General features: G+C 46.1%; 1 protein-coding gene across 13 annotated transcripts in view; it reads left to right on the top strand.

Annotated features, from left to right (window-relative positions):
- Nucleotides 1-708: 708 nt before the first annotated feature.
- UBAP2 (ubiquitin associated protein 2) overlaps nucleotides 709-26,543 on the top strand; it is an 89,622-nt gene continuing 63,787 nt past the window's right edge. For 9 of the 13 annotated variants that reach the window (XM_077284307.1, XM_077284337.1, XM_077284390.1 and 6 more), the window contains exon 1: nucleotides 847-973. The gene's annotated coding sequence lies outside the window, so the exon portion shown is untranslated. Of the gene's footprint in view, nucleotides 805-838; nucleotides 974-26,543 lie in introns of those variants that run through there. The other 4 variants (XM_077284381.1, XM_077284301.1, XM_077284363.1 and 1 more) reach the window with 3 other exon arrangements.

Raw genomic sequence — 26,543 nt, 5'->3', positions numbered from 1 at the left:
AGTATTTTACCTCAGTATTTGTAAGCCGAAACCATTAGTGGGTGATAAATACAGAAGAGGTGACGTGTTTCTATAAGGCTGCCGTCACACTAGCAGTATTTGGTCAGTATTTTACACAGTATTTTACATCAGTATTTGTAGCCAAAACCAGGAGTGGAACAAATAGAGGAAAAGTATAATAGAAACACGTCACCACTTCTGTATTTATCACCCACTCCTGGTTTTGGCTACAAATACTGAGGTAAAATCCTGACCAAATACTGCTAATGTGACGGCAGCCTTACACTTTTCCTCCGATTGTTCCTCTCCTGACCAAATACTGGTGTGAACACGGCTTTAGGGTCATTCTTACTACTGAATGCTGTGAAAACAAAAACCGCTAAAACAAAGAGGAAAAACACACAAGTGCAGCGGTGCGTATATTATATCTTACAATTACACAACTATTTATACTCCTAACATAAGAGAATCCCTTTCCACAGTCAGTCTGGTGGAGATGTAAGTGCCAGCACACTGGACTAGTCAGCCAGCAGGCAGGGAGTGCTGGGACCTCTAGTTCCTCTGCAGGGGGAGGAGCACATTATTGTGTTGTGCAGGGACACAAAGGGAGGAGGCAGACACCCGGCCTTTCTCACTCACAGGCCGGCTCCCTGCACGGTCACCCCTAGCAACCAGCACAGCGCATTGCTGACGTCATCAGGGCGCGCCCACCCCTTGCGCTCAGTGAAGGTACAGATAGAAAGGGGCGGAGCGCGTGTTTTCTTGTTGGTGAGGGGAGGGTGAGGACGCGGAGGCCCGGGCTCGGTGAGTAATACCCCGGGGATCGGGAGCGTTGTCTGGCTATAGGGCGGTTGTCGCATGCGAATGACGTCACGGCCGGGAAAGATGTCGGCGCTGCCGGGTGACGTTGGGGGAGGAGTCAGGTGACGGCGCCCGTTGCTGCTGCTGCTTTGTGAGGCGCATTGTGCTGCAGGTAAGAGGCGGCGGCGACGGAGGGGGACGGCAAGTAACCGGGGACGTCGTGTACGGGGTCAGCTGTTAGTGATATGATCACCGGGCACCGTGCTTACCGAGTCCGCGCTCTCCCGATATTCTCCCGGTAATACCGGGCTTTTCCGGTGGGGGGCGAGGTATGTGAAGCCCTCAGTGGGGTGGGTGGTCTGCGGCCTAGTGATGGCGGCGGCTCCTCCCTCTCCGGTCACTAGACAAAGAGAGCAGGCCGGGCCGGCGCCGTGTGGTCTCCGGAGGGTGGGGAGCCCCCGCATTGTGCCGCAGTCCTGCCCGCCGGCTCCATGGCCCTGATCGGGGGAGAACACCCCTGTACTGGGTACGGGGACCCGAGATGCGAGCTCATACTGCACAGGGGGCCACATTGTACCCCAGATCATCACACAGGGGGCCACATTGTACTACAGATCATCGCACAGGGGGCCACATTGTACCCCAGATCATCACACAGGGGGCCACATTGTACCCCAGATCATCACACAGGGGGCCATATTGTACCCCAGATCATCACACAGGGGGCCATATTGTACCCCAGATCATCACACAGGGCCCTGGTACCGCACAGGGGGCCACATTGTACCCCAGATCAGCACAAAGGGCCCTGGTACCGCACAGGGGGCCACATTGTACCCCAGATCATCACACAGGGCCCTGGTACCGCACAGGGGGCCACATTGTACCCCAGGTCATTGTGCAGGGCGCTACATTGTACCCCAGATAATCATACAGGGGTCCTGGTACCGCACAGGGGGCCACATTGTACCCCAGGTCATCACACAGGGGGCCCTCGTACCGTACAGGGGGCCACATTGTACCCCAGATAATCATACAGGGGCCCTGGTACCGTACAAGGGGCCACATTGTACACCATGTCATCGTGCAGGGGGCCCTGTTACCGTACAGGGGGCCACATTGTACACCAGGTGGTCATCGTGCAGGGGGCTCTGGTATCGTACAGGAGACCACATTGTACCCCAGGTCATCGTGCAGGGGGCCCTGGTACCATACAATGAGCCACATTATAGCCCAGGTCATTGTGCAGGGGGCCACATTGTACCACAGGCCATCGTGCAGGGGACCCGTTACCGTACAGGGGGCCACATTGTACCCCAGGTCATTACGCAGGGGGCTCTGGTACCATACAGGGGGCCACATTGTACCCCAGGTCATCGTTCAGGCGGCTCTGGTTCCGTACAAGGGGCCACATTGTACCCCAGGTCACTGAGCAGGAGCCGCATTGTAGCTGACACACTGTGCAAGGACCACATCTCCCTACTCACTATATAGAAGTCCCTGGTACTTCACAGGGGCAAAACTGTACCTAAGGTAAGGTGCAGAGTGGTACTGCATGGGAGCCGTGTTTAACCTGAGGCCGCATTTTACCTGAGATTTTTCAGGTGCCACATACCTTTAGTCACCATACAGGAGTCCCTGAAATTGTGCAGGGGACACATATCCAAGGTCACTAGGGTGGTCCCTGGTAAATTTCACCAGGGACTTCTCTGCTTTATATATTAAGTCACTGGTGTAATTCTCCGCTTAGGCCTCTTTCACACTTGCGTCGTTTGGCCTCCGTCGTTCTGTGCAAAAAACCGCATCATGCAAAGTTGCCTGCAGGATGCGTTTTTTGCCCATAGACTTGTATTGCCGACGGATCGTGACGTATGGCCATATGTCGCGTCCGTCGTGCACTGGATGCGTCATATTTTGGCGGACCGTCGTATCGAAAAAAACATTCAAGGGAACGTTTTTTCGTACGTCGGATCCTGCATTTCCTACCGCGCATGCGCGGCCGGAACTCCGCCCCCTCCTCCCCGGGACTTTACAATGGGCAGCGGATGCGTTGAAAAACTGCATCCGCTGCCCACGTTGTGCCAAATTTTCACGTCCGTCGGTACGTCGCGACGGCCCCGTACCGACAGAAGTGTGAAAGAAGCCTTAATGGTGTCTTTTGCTTATAGGAGCCCCATAAGTGTTGTGTAGCGAGTAGGAGCTCTTCAATTATGTCACACACAGGTACAGTGGGCACAGAAATTATTCAGACCTCTTTCAATTTTTCACTCTTTGTTTCATTGCAGCCATTTAGTAAATTAAAAAAAGTTCATTTTTTTCACATTAATGTACACTCTGCACCCGATCTTGACTGAAAAAACAGAAATGTAGAAATTTTTGAAAATTTAATTAAAAAAAACCTGAAATATCACATGGTCATAAGTATTCAGACCCTTTGCTCAGACACTCATATTTAAGTCACACACTGTCCCATTTCCTTGTGATCCTCCTTGAGATGTTTCTACTCCTTCATTGGAGTCCAGCTGTGTTTTAATTAAACTGATAGCACTTGATTTGGAAAGGCACACACCTGTCTATATATGACCTCACCGTGCATGTCAGACCAAATGAGAATCATGAGGTCAAAGGACCTGGCCAAGGAGCTCAGAGACAGAATTGTGGCAAGGCACAGATCTGGCCAAGGTTACAACAGAGTTTCTGCAGTACTCAAGGTTCCTAAGAGCACAGTGGCCTCCATAATCCTTAAATGGAAGAAGTTTGGGACCACCAGAAGTCTTCCTAGACCTGGCCGTCCTGCCAAATTGAGCAATCGTGGGAGAAAAGCCTTGGTGAGAGAGGTAAAGAAGAACCCCAAGATCACTGTGGCTGAGCTCCAGAGATGCAGTAGGGAGATGGGAGAAAGTTCCACAAAGTCAACTATCACTGCAGCCCTCCACCAGTTGGGCCTTTATGGCAGAGTGGCCCGACAGAAGCCTCTACTCAGTGCAAGACATATGAAAGCCTGCATAGAGTTTGCTAAAAAAAAAACACATGAAGGGCTCCCAGACTATGAGAAAGAAGATTCTCTGGTCTGATGAGATAGACCTTTTTGTTGATAATTCTAAGCGGTATGTGTGGAGAAAACCAGGCACTGCTCAACACCTGCCCAATACAATCCCAACAATGAAACATGGTGGTGGCAGCATCATGCTATGGGGGTGTTTTTCAGCTGCAGGGACAGGACGACTGGTTGCCATTGAAGGAAACATGAACGTGGCCAAGTACAGAGAAATCCTGGATGAAAACCTCTTCCAGAGTGCTCTGGACCTCAGACTTGGCCGAAGGTTCACCTTCCAACAAGACAATGACCCTGAGCACACAGCTAAAATAACAAAGGAGTGGCTTCAGTACAACTCTGTGACCATTCTTGACTGGCCCAGCCAGAGCCCTGACCTAAACCCAACTGAGCATCTCTGGAGAGACCTGAAAATGGCTGTCCACCAACGTCCACCATCCAACCTGACGGAACTGGAGAGGATCTGCAAGGAAGAATGGCAGAGGATCCCCAAATCCAGGGGTGAAAAACTTGTTGCATCATTCCCAAGAAGACTCATGGCTGTACTAGCTCCAAAGGTTCTTCTACTCAATACTGTGCAAAGGGTCTGAATAATTATGGACATGGGATATTTCAGTTTTTCTTTTTTAATAAATTTGCAAACATTTCTACATTTCTGTTTTTTTTTTCAATAAAGATGGGGTGCAGAGTGTACATTAATGAGAAAAAAAGAACTTTTTAGAATTTCCAAATGGCTGCAATGAAACAAAGAGTGAAAAATGTACAGGGGTCTGAATACTTTCCGTACCCACTGTATATGGAGCCCCATTTTTATTTTCAGCAGATAAATATAAATTTTTATTAACCATAATAAATGTACAACAAATCACATGTCAATACTCATTTTACATTTTTGCAGTAAATTGCCCCCCCATGGAGACCCTACAAGGAGCAGACATGGAGCCCCTTTTTAACTGCATCTGTGTATAACCATTATTGGGGCCCTTTACTAATTGGACTCTCGTTACCACTGATATTGAGGACTCTCGGTTATGTATAATGGTCGGGTCACGTAAGAGCCCATGTTCTAATTCCACATGGCCCCAGTAAGGGCTTTTTACAGAGGCCTCTGAAGTAATTATATTTCACACAGACTTCATCTGATCATCACAGAGGGTGGCCCCTTGTAACTTTATACCCTGGGTTACAGAGTTTATTCAGCGACGTCCAGAACATCTCGCTTGTGTCTTAGGAGGGAGTAATGCCAATCACGTTACAACCTGCACACCTCCCGAAATGCGTGAACGATTGTCTGGAATCACGCAGGAATCATGTTAGCTAGAATAGGGCGGCAGGTGAAGTGAGCAGCTTTGGATGGTGCTGGATAAATATTTTAAAGGGTTGTTCCCAAGATAGGCAATTAATAAGAGGGGGTAACCTACTGAATCCTGGAACCCAGGAGATGAGCTATGCATGGAGAGTAGGTGGGCACGCTTGACGTCCGCTCCATTCATTGTCTATAGGACTGCCAGAAATGGAGCACTGCACTCAGTTATAGAAGGGGGATAGCTTACTATCTTTTGGATAACCTCTGTAATGGATGTGCGCTGCTTGGACAGCTTCTTGTTAAATGAAACAGTGCCCCATGTAAAATAAAAGCGGCATATACTCACCTGACCAACATCGCTAGAAAGGCGCCAGTGGACCCGGGAAATACGTATATGCTGTTTAAAGGGAACCCGTCATGTAAAATAACGCTATTGACCTGCAGATGTGTTAATCTGTAGGTTAGTAGAGGTGTGACACGGTATGGCGCCTGCACTGAGAGGCCCACTGCTGGGAGGAAATTAACTTTAAACCCCCCCCAATGCAGCCTCGCTCTTTCAGGTACAGAGGTGGCGCTGCCACAGTTCCAGTCACTGCTCAGTGTATAGAGCGGTGGTTGTTACTGCGCTCACCTAATAATAATAATAATAATAATTTTATTTATATAGCGCCAACATATTCCGCAGCGCTTTACAACTTATAGAGGGGACTTGTACAGACAATAGACATTACAGCATAACAGAAATCACAGTTCAAAACAGATACCAGGAGGAATGAGGGCCCTGCTCGCAAGCTTACAAACTATGAGGAAAAGGGGAGACACGAGAGGTGGATGGTAACAATTGCTTTAGTTATTTGGACCAGTCATAGTGTAAGGCTCGGGTGTTCATGTAAAGCTGCATGAACCAGGTAACAGCCTAAGTATGTAGCAGTACAGACACAGAGGCTATTGACTGCATAAAGTGTATGAGAACATGATGCGAGGAACCGGTTTGGTTTTTTTGGGGGTTTTTTTTTTTTTTTTTTTTTTCTTTAGGCCACACAGGGATAGTTAGGTTAATGCGTTGAGGCGGTAGGCCAGTCTGAACAAATGCGTTTTTAGGGCACGCTTAAAACTGTGGGGATTGGGGATTAATCGTATTAACCTAGGTAGTGCATTCCAAAGAATCGGCGCAGCACGTGTAAAGTCTTGGAGACGGGAATGGGAGGTTCTAATTATTGAGGATGCTAACCTGAGGTCATCAGCGGAGCGGAGGGCACGGGTAGGGTGGTAGACTGAGACCAGAGAGGAGATGTAGGGTGGTGCTGAGCCATGGAGTGCTTTGTGGATGAGGGTAGTAGTTTTGTACTGGATTCTGGAGTGGATGGGTAGCCAGTGTAATGACTGGCACAAGGTAGAGGCATCGGTGTAACGGTTGGTGAGGAATATGATCCTGGCTGCAGCATTCAGGACAGATTGGAGCGGGGAGAGTTTGGTAAGAGGGAGGCCGATTAGTAGAGAGTTACAATAGTCCAGACGAGAATGAATAAGTGAGACAGTAAGAGTTTTTGCAGAGTCGAAAGTAAGAAACGGGCGAATTCTAGAAATATTTTTGAGATGCAGATAAGAAGAGCGAGCCAGTGATCGGATGTGGGGGGTGAATGAAAGCTCGGAATCAAGGATGACCCCAAGGCAGCGGGCATGTTGCTTGGGAGTAATGGTGGAACCGCACACGGAGATGGCAATGTCAGGCAAAGGTAGGTTAGTAGAGGGAGAGAACACGAGGAGTTCAGTTTTTGACAGGTTCAGTTTCAGATAGATGGAGGACATGATGTTAGAGACAGCGGTAAGACAATCACTGGTGTTTTCTAAGAAGGTCGGCGTGAAAGCAGGAGAAGAGGTGTATAATTGGGTGTCGTCAGCATAGAGATGGTACTGGAAACCAAATCTACTGATTGTTTGTCCAATAGGGGCAGTATACAAAGAGAAGAGGAGGGGGCCTAGGACTGATCCTTGAGGAACCCCAACAGTAAGGGGAGAGGAGGAGGAACCAGCAAAACATACAGTGAAGGATCGGTCAGAGAGATAGGAGGAGAACCAAGAGAGAACGGTGTCCTTGATGCCGATGGAGCGGAGCATAGTGAGGAGGAGCTGATGATCCACAGTGTCGAATGCTGCGGAAAGATCCAAGAGAATTAGCATGGAGTAGTGACCATTAGATTTAGCTGTTAGTAGGTCATTAGAGACTTTAGTGAGGGCAGTTTCAGTAGAGTGTAAAGAGCGGAAGCCAGATTGAAGAGGGTCGAGAAGAGAGTTATCTGAGAGATAGCGGGTAAGACGGGAGTTGGCCAGGCGTTCCAGGAGTTTAGAGATGAAGGGAAGATTAGAGACAGGTCTATAATTAGCGGCACAGTATTGGTCGAGGGAGGGTTTTTTAAGTAATGGATGTATGATGGCATGCTTAAATGAGGAGGGAAAAATACCGGAAGTGAGGGAAAGGTTGAATATTTTTGTTATGTGAGAGGTGACAGCCGGGGAAAGGGACTGGAGGAGATGTGACGGAATGGGGTCACTGGTGCAAGTGGTCGGGCGAGAAGATGCAAGGAGCCTGCTTACTTCTTCTTCTGTAACTGGTTCAAAGTCAGAGAGTGAACTAGATGCAGTGGGGGAGGGAGGACAGTGCCTGGTATGAAGAGATTGGGAGATGATTTCCTGTCGAATGTGGTCAATTTTTTCTTTGAAGTAATTGGCCAGATCGTCAGCGCGGAGATCTGTGGTTGGGGCCTGCTCTCTTAGGTTGAGTAGGGACTGGAAAGTGTCGAAGAGACGTTTAGGGTTATTGGACAGTGAGGTGATGAGGGTGTTGAAATAGGTTTGTTTGGAGAGGTGAAGGGCAGAGTTGTATGTTTTTAGCATGAACTTATAATGGATGAAATCTTCGGGTAGATTAGATTTTCTCCACAGACGTTCGGCGCACCTGGAGCACCGCTGCAGGAAACGTGTTTGCAGCGTGTGCCACGGTTGTCGCCGTCTGTGTCGAGTTGCTCTATGTATAGGAGGAGCAGCTTCATCCAGGGCTCTTTGCAGGGTTTCATTGTAATGCTTCAGAGCAGAATCAGGACATGAGATAGAGGAGATTGGGGCCAATGAAGACTGCAAGTTCTTCATAAGTTTCTGGGTGTTAATGGCCTGTATGTTTCTATAAGTGTGGAAAGTGGGGGTGACCTGAGCGGGATGGCAGTTCTTGATAGAGAATGAAAGAAGGTTGTGGTCAGAGAGCGGGAGAGGGGAGTTTGTGAAATCATCCACTGAGCAAAGCCAGGAGAAGACCAAGTCAAGGGAGTTTCCATCTTCACCTAGCACTGATTGTCAGAAGCTCACATTAAGGCTGGCTATCACAGTGCTGGGGTGCCGTTATAGCTGCCGCTCTATACACTGAGCGATGGCTGAAAGCCGAACAGTGCTGGGGGGGAATAAAGTTAACTTCCTCCCGGCAGCGGGACTGTCAGTGTATGGGCCGTGTGGTGTCAAAACATTAACTTGTATATTAACCCCATATCTGCAGATTAACAGCGTTATTTTACATGACAGGTTCCCTTTAGCAAGTTTTTTCAGTTAGTAGTTGTCCACCTCTTTAAAATAAAATAATTAAAAAAAGAAAACTTGTATACACCTGGTATAAGCCTTACCACGTTAATCTTCTTGTTGACTTGTCCTGCTGTGATGCGCGCGTCATGAGCACACGTGACCGCTGCATCCAATCTCTGATCTTGGCAGTACTGAACATGCAGTCCTCACAATGGAGGCCAGTGATTGATGTGGCGACTGCACACACCAGGACAAGTCTACAAGATCAGAGGGACGCCTGAGTCAGCAAGAGGGAACTATCGTTGGAGTATGATTTTATTTTATACCGTGCAACATTTCTTGCTTTCTCCACTTTTAAGAGTATGTGAAGACTGTCTTTTTCAGGCAAATTTCACTTGAAAAAGCAGTAAATAAATGAAAAACACTAAAAAGGCTTAACATATGCACTGTAATGTCAAAATGTCTTGCTGTGTTGTCCTTTTGAGGAATCATCTCACTAGTTTACATACAGTTAAGACGCTGCTAAATCTGCAGAACAGGCGTCAACGAAGAGTCTTCAAGAATAACGCAGTCGGCGGTTTTCTGTAACGTCTCCTGCTTCAAAAACTCAATGGGTACACCAGAGTCTAAATGATGCTGTGTGCACATACCTTAAAGGGCTCTATAGAACTACATATTACTGTATTTTGATAGTGTGCAACATTCTCACAGTCGGGATTCTGCTCTGTTGGCAACTTGAGCATTTGTCACAGAAGACCGAAAAGAAGATGGTAAGGGTATGTGCACACGCTGCGGATTTTGCTGCGGATCCGCAGCGGATTTGACTCTGCGGATCTGCAGCAGTTTTCCCAAAGTTTACAGTACCATGTAAACCTATGGGGAAAAAAAACCGCTGTGCACATGCTGCGGAAAAATCAGCGCGGAAACGCAGCGGATTATTTTCCGCAGCATGTTAATTCTTTGTGCGGATTCCGCAGCGGTTTTGAACCTGCACCAATAGGAAAGTGCAGTTGAAAAACCGCAGAAGAAACCGCGAGAAAATCCGCAGTGAAAACCACAGTGGTTTTGCACTGCGGATTTTCCAAATCTGCTGCGGAAAAATCCGCAGCAGAATCCGCAACGTGTGCACATACCCTAAAGATGAGACCGCAAGTATGCAAATCGCATACTACCTACAGTCATGTGATGATAATAAATCATGATAATGTGCATATTGCACACTGTCAGTATTCATCAATCACAAGTGCCATCAATGCACTGCATAAATGTAGGTTTAGATGGAAAAGATACTATTTCCATTACTGTGGCTTAAATAGGTTGTCCACTAATTACTCAATGGTGATGTATCCTTGTGATAGGTCATCAATATCTGATCGGCTGGGGTCTGACACCGTGTACCCCCACCGATAAGCTGTTATCGGTGCCGCCGTAAGAAGTGCTGCTCTGTCTTCTGCTAGTGTCCGTCGCAGGGTACTACACATCCCCCTACTATTGATTGGAATAGGTGGTGGATATGTAGTACCGAGCCACTACCAGAGGACGGCCAGGTCAGAAAGTAAGTACGTCCGGATGCCGACACTGATAACTGCTGATCGGCAGGGTGTCTGACCATGGCCGATCAGACATTGATGACCTATCCTAAGGTCATCCATGAAAGGGTAGTGGACAACCTCTTTAAGGTCACTTTATGGTTCCACCTTTCCCTTTATCACTGCTCTTTCCACCACCATGAATGGAGAGAGGTTGCCTTCAGTTCCATGGAAATTCTGAAAATAGCCAGTGTGCTGGGCTGGACTATTTATGGAACTCCCATGGAGATCTCCACCCTTCGGGGGCACCTTTACATTCACGGGGGCATAAGACAAAGCTCCATTCTTGAGATAAATGCAGGACCGAGACCTGCATCTTTCAAACAATCATGGCTAATCATGTGGCTCATAATTGTCTCATATGGGAATACCTCCTGTAACTGTCACCGGTCCCTCTGGTGTTACCCGTAGCCCAGGCGTGCACAATCTCCTGATTTCAATGGCCATGTTGCTAGATCTTGCAACTCAAGGGCCACAATAAAACTTGGAGATGTTCCCATGTGAGCCATGCACAGCAAATCAAGGGCATATGCTGTAAAATCTGGTAGGTAGGAGTCTCAAAAATGCAACCTACCTGATTGGGGAATGGGATGGGGTGGAGGAGTTACTACTTCAGCATGGCATCAGAATTCCTCCTAGGGCTCATTCAGATGTCCGTTATAATAGGTCAGCAGTGCATAGACTGGCCACGGGTCTACTAGCCCAAGCTCTGCAACTTCATATATGGCTATAAGGCACATGAGTTAGGAGACCCGCTGCCAGTCCGAGCGTGGACTGGTTTTCACAGACCTCTGAATGAGCTCCATATAAAGACCAGTTTGGTTACTGCAGGGCAATCCGTGGCTAATACAAGTCTATGGGGAAAAAAACGGATCCGGCGGCATCAATCGCCGAATCCGTTTTTTCAAAATTCGCCGGATTGAGCCTGACGGCAAAAAACTGGTGTGTGAAAGCAGTCTTAAAGGGGTTGTAATCCATAGACTAAAAGATAAAGCTGTGTTTTATGGATCAGGCTACAAAGACCACCTCTTAATCCAGAAATACTGCTTTTTTAGTAGTGACACTGTATCATCCTATGTCCTGCTGCTAGGGTCTTCTACTGACAGATGTGTTAGCTACAATTTAATTTAATGGGGTATTCTATCCAGGAGCATCTATCCCCTATGACCTGGATAGATGGTAAATGACAGATCGTTGGGGACCCTCACAGTTTGAATGGAGCACCATTGGACTTCTAGTCGTGGTCTTGTAGCTGGTGGGAATGATAGATGGGGGCCTTTTATACTGGCGATGTAATCTGGAATTCATTATCATTCCAGTGGATAGGCGATAGATGCTTCCTTCCAGAATACCCCTTGTAATAGATCTCCATGTATGACATCAGTGGTCTTCAAGTTTCAGCTTTCGCAAAACTACAACTCCCCACGGACATTTATGACTTTGTGAGGATATTGGGTTTTGTGGTGTTCATTGTATTAGTCACATTGAGTCCTCTAAGGGGGGACCCTCTCCTTTGTCTATTTACACGAAAAAGGCCTTAAAAAAGCCTCCATAATGTTTTCCCTCTACACCTTACGTACTTTATGTAGTTATGTATTAATATACTTACTGATTGCTGGTTTCCAGCGCTACTTCGGTCATCTCACGTGTCAGGTTTTCAGATTTGGCGGCTCACACTGTGGGGTGGTGCTTCTTTTCAAATGTAAGTTTATGAGAACCAAAACAAACTTCAAAGACTTGCATTAAAGGACAGCTACCTGCCTGTTGTACCTGTCGCCGGTCATCATTATTTATTTATATAGCACCATTCCATAGTGCTGTACATGAGAAAAGGGTTACATGCAAAGTTATAGATATCGTTTACAGTAAACAAATTTACAATGACAGATGGGAGAGGACCCTGTCCTTGCCGACTTACATTCTATGGGATAATGGGGAAGAGATAGAAGGTCGAGGGTGCAGCAGCTCTGGTGGTGGTGGTGAGGCGGCAGCTCTGGTGGTGGTGGTGAGGCGGCAGCTCTGGTGGTGGTGGTGAGGCGGCAGAATGGTTATTACAGGCTGTAGTCTTTCCTGAAGAGATGGGTTTTCAGGTTCCGTCTGAAGGATCTGAGGGTTGTGGATAATTGGACATGTTGAGGCGTGGAATTCCAGAGGATGGGGGATATTCGGGAGAAATCTTGGAGGCGGTTGTGTGAGGAACGAATAAGTGTGGAGGAGAGTAGGAGGTCTTAGGAGGATCGAAGATTACGTGAGGGAATGGTGGTGAGGTGGCAGCTCTGGCGGTGGTGAGGCGGCAAAATGGTTATTGCAGGCTGTAGTCTTTCCTGAAGAGATGGGTTTTCAGGTTCCGTCTGAAGGATCTGAGGGTGGTGGATAATTGGACATGTTGAGGCGTGGAATTCCAGAGGATGGGGGATATTCGGGAGAAATCTTGGAGGCGGTGGTTGTGTGAGGAACGAATAAGTGTGGAGGAGAGTAGGTGGTCTTGGGAGGATCGAAGATTATGTGAGGGAATGGTCTGCGACGGTCATTGACTTCTGTTGCAGATTCAGCTGCTGCCTGTCAACAGACCAACAGTTTCTGTTCCTGCTGACATGGTGTCATGCTGATTGACAGCCGGCTTCCCCCACTTACACAGCAGGGAGCCAGCTGTCAATCAGCATGACTCCAGTAGTCCCAGCTTATCAGCAGGAAAAGACACCGCTGCTCTGATGTGACGTCAGCAGAAGTCTTTGACCGCTCTGTGCCGGCGGAGAACAGCATCGGGCAAAACAGGCAGGTATGTAGCAAGTATCTGTCTGTTAGCGCTTAGTCCCGGATATCCCCTTTAAGAAAGCTATTTGTGAGCCGCTTTGTATGTGTTTAGGTCACGTGGGCTACAAGTGGACTGTTGAAGACTGCAATTGCTAAGTATTTTAATACACTGGCACTACATCACATGAATAATTAGGAGAGTTTAAGGAAAAAAAAGGTGTTTACTGAAACTTCTGGAAGCTTGTTGGATGCCCAAAAGACAAAAGAAATGTCTGCAGCATTTCTGCAATTCCCTGCCGCGGTTAAAATGCATGCGGAATTTGCACGTGTTTTCCCGCAGAACACAAGCGTTTTTAGCTTGCAGAATGCTTGCGCTTGTAAAGCGCTTTGAAGCATGGCTTGGAAAAGTGATTGACAGGTTGGTCACAGTTGTCAGACATAGTGCTTGACAAGTGTGACCAACTTTTTACTATTGATGCAGCCTATGCAACGTCAGTAGTAAAAAATAGAATGATAAAAATAAAAAACATGGTTATTCTCACCTTCCGACGGCCCCCGATCTCAGCGGCGCTCCCGGTACGTTCCGTTCCCAGGGATGCTTTGCGTGAAGAACCTTGGACATCACGGTCGCGTGACTGCGACTTCATCCCAGGTCCTTCGTGCAATGCATCCCTGGGAACGTAGGCCGCCGCGTGCACCGCTGAGAGGCGAGATGACTCCGGGGGCCGTCAGGAGGTAAGTATATCCTTATTTTTTATTTTAATTCTTTTTTTTTACATGAATATTGTTCCCAAGAGTCTCCTCTCCTCCAGACCGACCCGGGTACCATCCGCACATGAAGCTCACTTTTCACATGATGGGCATAGCCACATGCGTAAAGTGAGCGTTTCAATGCAATCCTTTGGCGGCGGAATCGCCGCGATTCCGCAAAAATAATGAACATGCTGCGGATTTTACCGCTATGCGATTCCGCAGCTGGAAAATCCACAGCAAGGGCACAGCAACTGCGGAATCCCATGGGAATGCAGTTTTTAAGCGTTTTTTAGCATTTCCGCTGCGGCAGAAACGCATAACAAAAATGCAACGTGGTCACACAGCCTAACAGCAAAGTCTGAGATTTCAGAAATCTCATGCATGCCACTTGTTTGTTGTATTTTTTTTTTTTTTCTGTCATCAGCATTTTGTGCTTTGCATGTTTTTTGCACAATGGAGAATCACTTCTTTCAGCGTTTTTCACCCTTTGAAATGAATGGGTGGTGAAAAACCGCCAGTTTCAGGTTTTGCTGTCGTTTTTTTGTGCCAAAACCTGATTCTATAGAATAGGACTTTTTTTTTTTTCTTATTCAACGCTAAACTTTACCAGCATACACAAGAGACAAATCTAGCATTCCAAAATGGCAGCAAGAAAAAGGAAAACTGTATTGCTGCCAAAAACAAAAAACTGCTGAAAACCCCTCTGGTGTGAACTTACCCTATAAATGCGTTGTGCCGTGAACAAATTGTAATGTGTGGACACCCCCCTATATACCTGCAGTATACCTGCAGCACCCAGTAGAGATGTCTTTCGATCTTGTATTGCAGCAGGCCCAAACAAAGGGGATTCCAGGGATCTGGATCTGTGAGGCCCCACTTCCATGGAATCTGCCCACCTTACTGATCATGGAGGACCCTGCACATACGCCATGCATTGTGCTCTAATGTGCTGCTCACGCGGAGCGGCCGGGGGGTCCGCTGTCTGGGATTGAGGTCAGCCTGGGTGTGGAAAACAGCTGCTGCTGCTTCTAGAGGAGAGGAGAAATTAGAGCTGAGCGGCAGCAATGAGGAGGACTTTTTCCGTTTGAAACATATGTGAACTGTTCCTTATGAAGCCCACGCTCAGATTTCGGCCTTCCAGGGAGGTGGGGGGCTGGGTATTTCCTGCTTTTTAGAGGAACTACAGGCCCATGTGCTATGAGGTATGTTCTTTCTTGCCAAACAGACTGTATTAGGGTATGTGCACCTGGATTTATTTTTTTTACGTGGTCTAGTGGAGATTGTTTTGGGAGAGTTTTTTATTTCTTGATTTTTTTTTAAGCGTTCTGGATATTTATTTTTTTTCCCCTGAAGCGGTATCTTTGCAGCTTTCTGATTACCTAATTTGTAGTTGGTTCTATGCACTTTTTTGAAAAACCTCAACGCAGGGGAAAAAATAAAAAAGCTCCAAAGACTGAGCACGTGACCAACAAATTGGTTTTGTCATAGAAATAAAAGCCGTTTAAGCTGTTTGACAATTTGTACAGTTTTTGTAGGGATCCTGCTGTAAAAAGCTTTTTTAAAAATAAATAAAAAAAACTTTGTTCGTATACACAGAGATTCCGCCGCTAGTTCTCCTGGAACGTCACTTACACAGCGGTGACGTCACCGCTGTGCTGTTAGGGCCGGCACTCAGTCAGTGCAGGAAGCGGACGCCGGGGGACGCGAAGGTGAGTATGTACTGTTTGTTTTTTTTACATTTTACACTGGTAACCAGGGTAAACATCAGGTTACTAAGTGCGGCCCTGCGCTTAGCAACCCAATGGTTACCCGGGGACCTCGGCATCGTTGGTCGCTGGAGAGCGGTCTGTGTGACTGCTCTCCAGCGACCAAACAGCGACGCTGCAGCGATCGGCATCGTTGTCTGTATCGCTGCAGCGTCGCTAAGGTTCACATTGCGTTAGGGCAATCCGTTTAGCGCTAGCGGATTGCGCTAACGCAATGTATTTTTAGGGGTCGCGTTTGGGGTGTCGCGTTAACGTCCCCGCTCTCGCAGATCCCCGATCTGCGAGAGCGGGGAACGGACCTCGGGCGCGCCGCGGACGCTGCAAGCAGGCGCGCTACAAAAGAACAGCACATCGCTAGCGCGAGCCGAAAAAGGCACGCGCTAGTGATGCGCTGCAGGCAAAAAGAACATTGCTGTCAATGGGTGCGCTAACGGACCCGTTGCACGGCGTTAATTGCGACAATTTCGCCGTGCAACGCTGTCTGTCAGCGATCACCCAATAACGAAATGTGAACCTAGCTGTGACGGTACCTTAAAGGCCCCGTCACACATAGCGAGATCGCTAGCGAGATCGCTGCTGAGTCACAAGTTTTGTGACGCAACAGCGACCTCAGTAGCGATCTCGCTATGTGTGACACGTACCAGCGATCAGGCCCCTGCTGTGAGATCGCTGGTCGTGTCGGAATGGCCTGGACCTTTTTTTGGTCGTTGAGGTCCCGCTGACATCGCTGAATCGGTGTGTGTGACACCGATCCAACGATGTCTTCACTGGTAACCAGGGTAAACATCGGGTTATTAAGCGCAGGGCCGCGCTTAGTAACCCGATGTTTACCCTGGTTACCAGCGTAAATGTAAAAAAAAAAAACCAGTACATACTCTCCTTTCGGTGTCCGTCAGGTCCCTTGCCGTCTGCTTCCTGCTCTGACTGAGATCCGGCCGTACAGTGAGAGCAGATCACAGCAGTGACGTCACCGCTGCGCTCTGCTCTCACTGTACGGCGGCACTCAGTCAGAGCAGGAAGCAGACGGCAAGGGACCTGACTGACACCGAAAGGCGAGTATGTACTGTTTGTTTTTTTGGTAACCAGGGTAAACATCGGGTTACTAAGCGCGGCCCTGCGCTTAGTAACCCGATGTTTACCCTGGTTACCCGGGTGCTGCAGGGGGACTTCGGCATCGTTGAAGACAGTTTCAACGATGCCGAAGTCGTTCCCCTGATCGTTGGTCGCTGGAGAGAGCTGTCTGTGTGACAGCTCCCCAGCGACCACACAACGACTTACCAACGATCACAGCCAGGTCGTATCGCTGGTCGTGATCGTTGGTAAATCGCTATGTGAGACGGGGCCTTAACTCTGTAAAGGGAGCCTGTCACCAGAGATAACGCTATTAAACTGCAGGTATGGAGTTAAGTTGCATGTTAATAGCGTCACTAACCTGCACGTAGCTGAATGCAGCGGGAAGAAAATGAAAATGAAAACTGCCCGAACTACATAGTCCATGAGCCAAGAACCAAATTTGACGATATCGGTACCAAGCGGAGTGACTAATTCTCTTTGGTATTTTTAGGTAGATGCATGTCTGTAGTTTATTTTTTGATATGATAGCCCTTACATATACGTAGCTTATTAACCCCTTCAGCCCTAGGCCTATTTGTACCCAAGTGCCTAAGCCAATCTGACCTGTGCCACTTCATGGGCTAATAACTTTGGAACGCTTTCACCTATCCAAGCCATTCTGAGATTGTTTTCTCGTGACATATTGTACTTCACGTCAGTGCTAAATGGGAGTCAATATATTTTACCTTTCTATATAAAAAAATGCTAAATATTCGGAAATTTTGGAAAAATCGGCAATTTTTTAACTTTGAAATTCTCTGCTTTTTACAAAAATACTGATACCCCCCATAATAGTTATTAATTTACACTCCCCACATGTTTACTTCATATTGGCATCATTTTGAAAATGAAACCTTATTGTTTTACGACGTAATAGGGCTTATAGTTTTATGCGCAATTTTTCACATTTACAGCAAAACCCACTTTTCAAAGGACCAAGTCACTTCTGAAGTCACTTTAAGGGGCTTACATAACAGAAACCACCCATAAATTACCCCATTTTGCAAACTACACCCCTCAAGCTGTTCAAAACTCATTTTTAAAAACTGTTAACCCTTTAGGTGTTCCACAGGAATTTTAGCATGAGCCAAGAACCAAATATGACGATATCGGTACCACCCGGAGTGACTAGATGTAGTATTTGTAACAAAATTTAATCCAAGTTATGTAAATACACACTGAACATGTCATGTGCATATATATATATATATATATATATATGTTACTCCATAATATCTTCAACATCGGACTCTGAATCTGACTGTTGTTCTACTGGCTCGTCTTCAGTACCCTTGTTCTGGCATGTCTGTAATCTGCACATGTCTGTGCACTTCAGGCCATTGCTGAGGCAAGTACACTGAGGAAGTTCACATGACCGCACACACTTGCAGGACAGTAGCTGTATAATAGCTTCTGGTGCTGGTGCCCCTTGCATCCACTTGACAACAAGCTTTCCGTCGTTATCTATCATCCAACCGCAGTCTGTTGGGTTTGCAACCCATGGCTGGCTCTGCAGACTTCTCCTCCAGATCGCAGCCTGGTAGTTTGCACGCAGTGCATGCATGAAAAGGCAGTCCTGGCAAGGAGGGAGTTGACTTGACTCTACCACTCCACGTCTGGCACAGAACAGCTGATAACGGAGCCTGTTTACCTCAGTTGTTTGGGTAGTTGGCAGGTACATGTGGCAGGTGATTTCCTGTAACTTCTCAAAAAGTTCGGTAGACACTTCCCATGAACGACCAACTTCCTGAAAGGCATCCTGGTATGTCTTGTTCATCTTCAACTGCTTGAGTGTCGTCATCTTCCCACGGCCAGCGAATGCACTGACGGTGTCACAGCCTGTAAATGCATGCATACCAATCAATGAATCACATACGCTGCCTCCCAATGTTCGGCTCAGAGTGGTGATATCCAGGAATCTTGTCCGGTTCTGTGTACCGCATTTCTGGAACAGGTGGGATGGGATTTTGTGGCACATGCCCAGACACAGGACCATGACATCAGTATCCTCCGAAGTGATGATGACCGACTTGTAACCAGATTCTGCTGCATGAAGAGCATGGAGAAGGAGGCGTGTGTCTGCTTCTTCTTGATTTGACTTAAGGTCAGCAGCCTCTTCCCACTGTTCTTTGGTGATCTTAAAGCAGAGCTGCTCACATGTGACATACAGATCCTTCTCCTCAAGCTTCTCCCTGTGGTGTTTCGCCTTCCATTCTTCTACCAGAAACTTTATGAGACTTGCCTTGTTGGAGGAACTACTTAGAAGCTTTTTCCACTGCTGGATGTTGTGCCCATGTTGAATGTTCTTGAAATGGATCCCTGTGCCTTCATATCTGTTGACTCTTTCTGTATCTTTGATGGATGTCTCCTTGTAGACGTCAAAGACAATATCAATGCGCTTGCTCTTAGCACCCTCATGGATAGCGCGACTCATTGCTGTGCCTGCTAGCTGGCCAAATGTTGCATTGTTTCCCTTCAGTTTCTGAACCAGGCTCATCCCATCAATGATGGTTGCAGAGGGCTCGGGGATCACTTCTGCAGGACGAGCATTCCTCTCCAACTCCCTTGCGAGGGCAGCCTTGTTGGTCTTGCGGATAGACCCATCACCATTGGCAAGTGCCCATGGCAATGGACCCAGGGGATGAGTCAAGACATCACTCATTTGTAGCTTTCTGTTCTCAGCTACAAGTATCATCTGGCCAAATAGGTTTCTGTCAGCCTTCAAAATTACCTCCTTGCCAAGACCTTGTCTGCGTGTCTTCATTTGGATGTTAGAGAACGTTTTAAGTTTGTTCTTCGTCATCTTGTCATGAAACAATGTAGTTGGCTTATCGGTACCCAAACGCTCATCCTTGAATGTTTGATATGCATCCTCTCCTATACTGTATGCCCCTTGAAGGTCTTTGGCTACATCTGGTGGTGCTACAGTCGCTGTTGACAAACTGATAAGTTCACCATTATGCTCTTTGTTGAAGGGGTTCACCCAACCTGTCTCCAGCAGTTGAACGAAAGATTGGACATCGGCTTCATCTCTTCTAATCCTAGACACCTGTAGGTCTGAATGGCTGAAGTCAGTATATTGTTGGCCTACCAGGGCCCTCAGCTGCCTCAAGTACATACTGCGGTACTCTGATGTCAGGTAGAACCTGGAAACAGCTCCAACTTTGAGGCTGAAGCCTTTTGTGCCCCCTGGTGTCTGGGTGTCTTTGTTGATTGTCTCTTCAATGGTCTGGTCCACAGGAATTCGTACAAAAGGATTCTTGCTACCGATCTGGACCGAAAAGCCACCTTGCATGAAGTATTCATGGACCTCTGGGTGTTCTATGGGCAGCCGAGACATTGTGGCATAGTAATAGGTTAGGTATCGGGCATAGTTGACCTTGTCATAGGCAAAACACCATGGTATCATCTGTCGGATTGCTCCTAGGTGAAGCATCCAGTTGCCTTCTCTTGAAGCTCGAACCAGGGCCAGCATGGTCTCGACCATGTCCAAGTATGACATCCAGAATGCTGAGAGTTGTTCATTTCTGAGGGTCTCAAGATAAACTTGAAAGAGCTTCAGGGTAAGTGTGCAAGATTCATTATCCAAGAGCTTTTCGAAGGATCCCTGCGACACACTGATGCGAAAGTTTGTGATGTTCTTCAGTGTTTCATCCAGATGGTGAAGGTCCCTTGCATGGTTTTCTTCTAGCCATGGAAGGAAGTTTTTCCATGCAAGCAGAGGGAGATAGGAGCTCTGCAGAGAAGACCGGAGAGTCCTGTTCAGCACAGAACGTGTATGTGTCAGTGTGTGTGCGTGTGTTGGGGCACCTCAGGGTGTCTTCAAATGTGACATAGCCCCCTAGATTTCTTCCAGTAAAATTTGCACTCCAAAAGTCATTTGGCGCTCCTTCCCTTCCGAGGCCTGCCGTTCCCCAATACTGCAGTGTACGACAACATATCGGGTGTTGTTGTGTTCGGGAGAGATTGGTGAACAAATAGTGGGGTGCATTTTTTGCTGGTACACCTCTTAAAAATAAAAAAATGAGCCTAAAATGACACCTTCATGTAAAAAATGCACTTTTTCCATTTTCTCAACCAAGTGTTTCCAACTACTGTGAAACACTGGTTGGGTCAAAGTGGTCACTATACCCCCTAAAAGATTCCTTGGGGGTGTAGTTTCCAAAATAGGGTCACTTTTTGGGGTTTCCACTGTGGGTGTACCTCAGGCAGCCTTCAAATGTGACATGGCCCCCTAGATTTCTTCCAGTGAATCCGCCACCCAAAAACCACATAGCGCTCCTTCCGTGTTGAGCTGTGCTGTGTGCCCATACTTTAGTTTACGAGTACATGTGGGGTGTTTCTATAAACTGCAGAATTAGGGTAACCAAGTTTGGGTTTGCCGTTAACCCTTGCTAGGTTGCAGGTAAAATTGGATTACAATGTAATATCTGGAAAAAAAATGAAATTTTGAAATTTCGCCTTCATTCTGCTAAAATTCCTGTGGAACACCTAAAGGGTTAACAGTTTTTAAAAATGAGTTTTGAACAGCTTGAGGGGTGTAGTTTGCAAAATGGGGTAATTTATGGGTGGTTTCTGTTATGTAAGCCCCTTAAAGTGACTTCAGAAGTGACTTGGTCCTTTGAAAAGTGGGTTTTGCTGTAAATGTGAAAAATTGCGCATAAAACTATAAGCCCTATTACGTCGTAAAACAATAAGGTTTCATTTTCAAAATGATGCCAATATGAAGTAAACATGTGGGGAGTGTAAATTAATAACTATTATGGGGGGTATCAGTATTTTTGTAAAAAGCAGAGAATTTCAAAGTTAAAAAATTGCCGATTTTTCCAAAATTTCCGAATATTTAGCATTTTTTTATATAGAAAGGTAAAATATATTGACTCCCATTTAGCACTGACGTGAAGTACAATATGTCACGAGAAAACAATCTCAGAATGGCTTGGATAGGTGAAAGCGTTCCAAAGTTATTAGCCCATGAAGTGGCACAGGTCAGATTGGCTTAGGCACTTGGGTACAAATAGGCCTAGGGCTGAAGGGGTTAATAAGCTACGTATATGTAAGGGCTATCATATCAAAAAATAAACTACAGACATGCATCTACCTAAAAATACCAAAGAAAATTAGTCACTCCGGGTGGTACCGATATCTGGCCCGGCTCATGGACTAACAGGCGGTAAGAGTCACATCTGAAACACAGCAGCAGGCTGCATCAGTACCGGTAGTAGGAAGCCTTTGGATGGGTTATTTCGGGATGTCTCCTACTTCCGAGCCTTTCATTTCCTGCCTGTGCTTGGGACCGAGGATCAGAGCAGTCTGCAGTGATGTGTCACCAGGGAGAATTACGCTGGAGAAATGCAAAGTGTGCTTAGAAATCGTTGCAATTTTTTTGTTTGATATCATTTATTTATTTTTTATGGCAAAGTCTGACAGTGTCCCTATCTATTCAGAGATCGGTGGTAGATCATCCCCCATTCTGCTGCTAGGAGAGGAGTGTAGGTGGAGAGTTAGGCTATGTGCACACGTCAGGATTTTTCTGCAGAATTTTCCTGAACAAAACTGGACTTTTTCTGCAGGAAATCCGCATGCGGTTTTTTTTTCGCATTTTCTTCCGGAGTTTCCCAATGCATTAAATAGTGCGAAAAATCCGCAAAATTAATAAACATGCTGCGTTTTTTTCACGGGAAAAAAAACGCATCATGTGCACAAAAATTGCAGAATGCATTAAAAATGATGGGATGCTTATGTATGCATTTTTTAAGCGTTTTTCCCGCGGAAAACGGCCGAAAAAGAAGCGGAAAATCCTGAATGTGTGCACATAGCCTAAGGTGAACACTGTGGGGATCTTTTTTTTTTTTCTTGTGTTTTTTTTTTTTGTGTGTGTGTGTGTGTGCCAAAAATCTACAGCATCTCTAAAAACGCAAATCCTTTTTTCTTGAACTGTGCACTTTTTGTAGCTTTTTTTTTTAATATATAGAATTCTGTGAAAACTCTGATAATGTATATAATGTATTTTAAGGTCAGAACCCTAAGGGTCTGTTTCCACATTCCATATATGCAGCGCTTCGGAAGCAGCTCCTCCCAAAGCGCTGCCAGCTTTTGTACGCACGGTGATTCTGCATGTGTTCATTAAGCACATGCGGAATCGCCACACCTTATACATAGAACGGTGCTATTTATCTTGCAGAGACTGGGCGTCTCCACAAGATATAGACATGCTGCGGTCTAGAAAGATGCGCCACATGTGGGTGTACTCAGGTCTGCCACCTGCGTCTTTAAATGAATAGTGGAGACGGGATTTCATAAAATCCCATCCACTATGCTGCAACATCTGGATGCTGCGGATTGGACGCTGCGGTTGTACGCAGCGTGTCCTGACCATGGAAACGTACCCTAACTTTTCTGTGCTAATCGCAGCTTTAAATCTGCATCAAGACACAGCAAAAAAGGTGGGGAAACTGCAGTGAAAACATTAAGGTCGTGTATGCTGTGTTTGGCAGGGCATTGAGTTGGTCGGGCATTGTTTACTTTTACGCATTGGTCGGACATTGTTTACTTTTACACATTGGCAGGGCATTGAGTTGGTCAGGCATTGTTTACTTTTACACATTGGCAGAGCATTGAGTTGGTTGGGCAGTGGTTACATTTACACATTGGTAGGGCATTGAGTTGGTCGGGCATTGTATACTATTACATATTAGCAGAGCATTGAGTTGGTCGGGCAGTGTTTACATTTACACATTGGCAGGGCATTGAGTTGGTCAGGCATTGTTTACTTTTACACATTGGCAGAGCATTGAGTTGGTTGGGCAGTGGTTACATTTACACATTGGTAGGGCATTGAGTTGGTCGGACATTGTATGCTTTTACACATTAGCAGGGCATTGAGTTGGTTGGGCATTGTTTACTTTTACACATTGGCAGGGCATTGAGTTGTCTGGGCATTCTATATTTTTACACATTGGCAGGGCATTGAGTTGTCTGGGCATTCTATATTTTTACACATTGGCAGGGCATTGAGTTGTCTGGGCATTCTATATTTTTACACATTGGCAGGGCATTGAGTTGGTCAGGCATTGTATACTTTTACACATTGGCTGGGCATTGAGTTGGTTAGGCATTGTATACTTTTACACATTGGCTGGGCATTGAGTTGTCTGGGCATTCTATATTTTTACACATTGGCAGGGCATTGAGTTGGTCAGGCATTGTATACTTTTACACATTGGCTGGGCATTGAGTTGGTTAGGCATTGTATATTTTTACACATTGGCTGGGCATTGAGTTGTCTGGGCATTCTATATTTTTACACATTGGCAGGGCATTGAGTTGTCTGGGCATTGTATACTTTTACACATGGGCAGGGCATTGAGTTGGTCAGGCATTGTATATTTTTACACATTGGCAGGGCATTGAGTTGGTCAGGCATTGTATATTTTTACACATTGGCAGGGCATTGAGTTGGTCAGGCATTGTATATTTTTACACATTGGCTGGGCATTGAGTTGTCTGGGCATTCTATATTTTTACACATTGGCAGGGCATTGAGTTGTCTGGGCATTGTATACTTTTACACATTAGCAGGGCATTGAGTTGTCTGGGCATTGTATACTTTTACACATTGGCAGGGCATTGATATGGTCAGGCATTGTATACTTTTACACATTGGCAGGGCATTGAGTTGGTCAGGCATTGTATACTTTTACACATTGGCAGGGCATTGAGTTGTCTGGGCATTGTATATTTTTACACATGGGCAGGGCATTGAGTTGGTCAGGCATTGTATACTTTTACACATTGGCAGGGCATTGAGTTGTCTGGGCATTGTATACTTTTACACATGGGCAGGGCATTGAGTTGGTCGGGCATTGTATACTTTTACACATTGGCAGGGCATTGAGTTGTCTGGGCATTGTATATTTTTACACATGGGCAGGGCATTGAGTTGGTCAGGCATTGTATACTTTTACACATTGGCAGGGCATTGAGTTGTCTGGGCATTGTATACTTTTACACATGGGCAGGGCATTGAGTTGGTCGGGCATTGTATACTTTTACACATTGGCAGGGCATTGAGTTGTCTGGGCATTCTATATTTTTACACATTGGCAGGGCATTGAGTTGTCTGGGCATTGTATATTTTTACACATGGGCAGGGCATTGAGTTGTCTGGGCATTGTATATTTTTACACATGGGCAGGGCATTGAGTTGTCTGGGCATTCTATATTTTTACACATGGGCAGGGCATTGAGTTGTCTGGGCATTGTATATTTTTACACATGGGCAGGGCATTGAGTTGTCTGGGCATTCTATATTTTTACACATTGGCAGGGCATTGAGTTGTCTGGGCATTGTATATTTTTACACATGGGCAGGGCATTGAGTTGTCTGGGCATTGTATATTTTTACACATGGGCAGGGCATTGAGTTGTCTGGGCATTCTATATTTTTACACATGGGCAGGGCATTGAGTTGTCTGGGCATTGTATATTTTTACACATGGGCAGGGCATTGAGTTGTCTGGGCATTGTATATTTTTACACATGGGCAGGGCATTGAGTTGTCTGGGCATTCTATATTTTTACACATGGGCAGGGCATTGAGTTGTCTGGGCATTGTATATTTTTACACATGGGCAGGGCATTGAGTTGTTTGGGCATTCTATATTTTTACACATTGGCAGGGCATTGAGTTGTCTGGGCATTCTATATTTTTACACATTGGCAGGGCATTGAGTTGTCTGGGCATTCTATATTTTTACACATTGGCAGGGCATTGAGTTGGTTGGACATGGTATACTTTTACACATTGGCAGGGCATTGAGTTGGTTGGACATGGTTTACTTTTACACATTGGCAGGGCATTGAGTTGGTCAGGCATGGTTTACTTTTACACATTGGCAGGGCATTGAGTTGGTCGGACATTGTTTCCTTTGACAAATCTCACGAATTTAATTAATCTGTACTAATAGTAACATCCAAACACATGTGAGGACACCAAGTCATTATGGAATATATGTGGGAAAATCACAAAAACTAGTGGGTTTCACATCTTGCTGTACCTGTGTTTTCTTTACCAAAACACAGCAAAAACTGATGGCAACATAATTTTTGCTGCTGTATTGCACTTATTGCTTTCTGTGGGTGAAAAAAAACACGGAACCAAATGATATGCTGCAGATTTCCAATTCAGTCAGAGGAAACACAAAAAAAAAAAAAAAAGCGTGTGCATGAGATTTCTAAAATCTTGTAGCTTTTTCTGGTACTGTAAAAAGCCGCTTATAATTTACATGCAAAAATGCAACATGTGGACGTAGCTGTGGTTTTTTTTGTTTGTTTTTTTAGTAGTTTCCCTTTTATTTCATGCTTTGTTTGTACAGATTAAAGCTGCATTTTTTTAAGCATTTTCTTTTTAATGACAGAAAAAATTGCACACTTAAACGCAACTGCTGTGATTTTTTTTTGAGAAAAAAGGTGCATTAAAAATTCATATTTCAGTAGTGTTTCTATTCGCTCCACGGGCCGGGTTTTTCATGAAATCGCATCCATTTTGCTTGGGCAGTTAAAAGCAGCAGAAAAAAACCTCGCAGAATATGCCATGTGGGAACATAAGCTGAAAGAATTGACATGCTGCATGTTGTCTTTAGTCGGTGTTGTGCGGTCTTCATGTTTCCCCCCATTTCTCGGTGTCCTCTGCTCCCTTTCTATTGTCTTACTATTGATTTCCGCGTCCCTCCCATTGTTTGGTTATTGACTCCCATGTTGCCAGGACTGGAGCAGTTGATGAAACGTGATCCTGGTGTTGCATTGTGGCCGCTCACCTCGTTTCCCCGGCTGAGATT

The sequence above is a fragment of the Ranitomeya variabilis genome, chromosome 1, assembly GCF_051348905.1.
Source record: "Ranitomeya variabilis isolate aRanVar5 chromosome 1, aRanVar5.hap1, whole genome shotgun sequence".
In the NCBI taxonomy this organism is placed as follows: Eukaryota; Metazoa; Chordata; class Amphibia; order Anura; family Dendrobatidae; genus Ranitomeya; species Ranitomeya variabilis.
The sequence above is the reverse complement of the archived record's forward strand: the minus strand, read 5'-3'. Positions and strand labels throughout refer to the sequence as shown.